Raw genomic sequence first — 2,682 nt, 5'->3', positions numbered from 1 at the left:
ATTTGAAAGACTATTAGACAAGATTGGAATGCGTTGACTCAAATATGTAATGTAATGTTGCCATTAGGGGGAGTCTGAAAACAAGTTGTACTCTTTTCCTTTAACCAATGTTTTGTCCTATTGGGTTTTCCTGGTAAAGGTTTTTAACGAGGTAGCTTGCAATAGAAGATTGTGTACTCTTTTTCCTTAATTAGGTCTTTATCCCGTAGAGTTTTTCTTAATAAGGTCTTAATGAGACACATTATCTACTAATGGCCATCCAAGAGGAAGTGTTATTAATATCTTATTAAGTAGATGTCCATCATGATCAAGATAAAGTTTTGATGTACTTTAAATTCTAATAGTTATTAGAATTATATATCTACTTCATTTATACTTCTTATGCCTATAAATAGAGACTTTAATGAAGCATTATAATCAACCATTTTCATTAATAAAGTACATTCTCTATTACTTTAATATTTTATTTGTTCTTTATTCTCTCCATCTTTCTTTATTTTATAACATATACTGGTTTTATTTATTTATTTTACACTGGTAACAAATCTCATTTCTATTTTCCTATTTAAAAAATCACATTTTGTTATAGAAAAAAATACCCAATAATGTTATTAAATTAAAAGAAGAAAGTCTAATGATGATCCTAGTCCTTATACTCTTTAAAAATTTGAAATTTAATCCTTTTGATTATATGATTTAAAAATTAAAATCTCATTGATAATATTATTAATTAACTTTTATTAAATGTAAATATTATGTTTTTAATTTTTAATAAAAATAATATTAGAATGTGATATATTCAAATTTAATGGGGTCCAGTAATGGTGCATTTGATTGGGGTTTAATTTTTTCAAATAAGAAGTAGAGAAACTAAATTTTAGGATACAAAAATAGAGGGACTAAATTTTAAAAGTTGAAAGAGAATAGGGACTGGTTAAAAAAGAGCAAGAAAAACGCGTAGGAGTACAACGGCTAGTTCCCATAAGGGAGGCGGCTTCCCTCTCCCTCACTTATTTTCACTTCCCTCTCTGATTGAATTTTCTGCTGCCTCTCCCATTCACTCCATTTTTTTCCTGTTTTCATCTGAGTCTCTGATTGATTTTTTTTTCTGGTTTTTTCCCGGTTTCTGGAACGTTTTAGCACTCAGGCAGCTTTGTTTCGATTTCTTTTATCTGATTTTGATCTACAGTTCCATTCTGTTAATTCAACTCTACTTTTTTGGGTTTCTTGCTTCGATTCTATTTTGGTTTGGTAATTTTGGGTTCCCTGTTTTGATTTGTTTTTCTTTCTAGTTTTCTATCGATGGTGATTGTATGTAGAGATTTTTTTTATTTATTTTAACCCTCAATTTCATTCTAAAAGTTCAAACTCTGCTTTTTAGGGTTTCATACTTGGATTCATTTCCTGTTTGGTGATTTAGGGTTCCTGTTATCTCTTTTAATTTCTATCGATTGTGATTATACGAAGGGGCTAATTATGTGTTGAAAACAGGATTTTGATTTGCACACCAAATGCATCAGGGATCTACCATTGTTTCTCAGTTGCGGCCTGAGTTTTATGATCCCAGGAAGGCTCTTTTTCAGGCATCGGACTTGGTCCTTTTCGAAGGATCAAGTAAATCAGTAGATTTATATGTTTTTTTTTTACCAAGATTGCAACTATATTCACTCCTCGTGGGTAAAAACCATTGTTATTAGGTTGGGTATCGAGATTTTCATTATAATGGGAAAAAACAAGCCATCCTTGGATGCCTACTCCCTTCAACCATCAGCTGCATCAATCAATGTCTACACTTTGGTTACAAACACTAAATCCACGGAGAGTTGTCGACTTCCAGTTCCAGATGACCGTATTCTCTCAATGCTTGCCATTATCGTGGAAGAAAGCACAAGAGACGTCGGTCCGGAAACGGAAGATGAGCACTCTATTGTTTTTTAAAGCTTCTGATTGTTGGATGCACGTGGTTATGGGGTTTCTCTTGATGATCAACGTGACGAGATTACCTTCATAGGCCACTGTGACGTTGCCTCTACTACTACTACTACTACTACTACTACTACTACTACTACTACTACTACTACTACATCAATGGAGATCCCCAGCTCCCACAGGATGCTCATGTTTTCACAGACGGTGATGATACAAGGTGAGCAAAGGGAAGATGGGCCTCTGCTGGTTGCAAAACTTCATAATATTAGATTTGTATCTATAAGGAAACAAATAGCAAAGGGTCTTGATTGTTTTGTTAGTATTAATACGTACACGTTAGAATCTAGAAAATGTTGTTACTATGACACAATTTCTTTTTTCCATCCTGGTAATTAGTAAAACTTGTAAATTTTATGCAATAAATAAAATTTTCTCAACTCATTTAATAATGGAAATCTATTGTTTTACACAAATTTGTTTATGAGAATATATGTTACTACAGAATGTTTCCATTTTTTTTTAAATGGAGCTAAAATTTTTTAATTAAGTCCCTTTATGAAAAAAACATTCTTAAATTGCATTAATTAAGTTATTTTACTAACCTTTTTCGTCTTTTACGGTGATAGTGCTAATGTAGTGCTCCATGTCAGCGATAGTTGTTGACGTCAGCAAAACTAAAAAAAAAAATTAAATAAATTTCAAAAAAATTAAAATTAATAAAAACCATTTAAAAGTTAAGTCTAAATTCATTTG

General features: G+C 31.5%; 1 long non-coding RNA gene across 1 annotated transcript; it reads left to right on the top strand.

Annotated features, from left to right (window-relative positions):
* Positions 1–1,029: 1,029 nt before the first annotated feature.
* Positions 1,030–2,378, top strand: LOC121212724 (uncharacterized). The gene is made up of 2 exons (XR_005908081.1): positions 1,030–1,251; positions 1,492–2,378. It is a non-coding gene; the product is annotated as an uncharacterized lncRNA (long non-coding RNA).
* Positions 2,379–2,682: the final 304 nt, after the last annotated feature.

Source organism: Gossypium hirsutum, chromosome A13, assembly GCF_007990345.1.
Source record: "Gossypium hirsutum isolate 1008001.06 chromosome A13, Gossypium_hirsutum_v2.1, whole genome shotgun sequence".
Taxonomy (NCBI): Eukaryota; Viridiplantae; Streptophyta; class Magnoliopsida; order Malvales; family Malvaceae; genus Gossypium; species Gossypium hirsutum.
The sequence above is the reverse complement of the archived record's forward strand: the minus strand, read 5'-3'. Positions and strand labels throughout refer to the sequence as shown.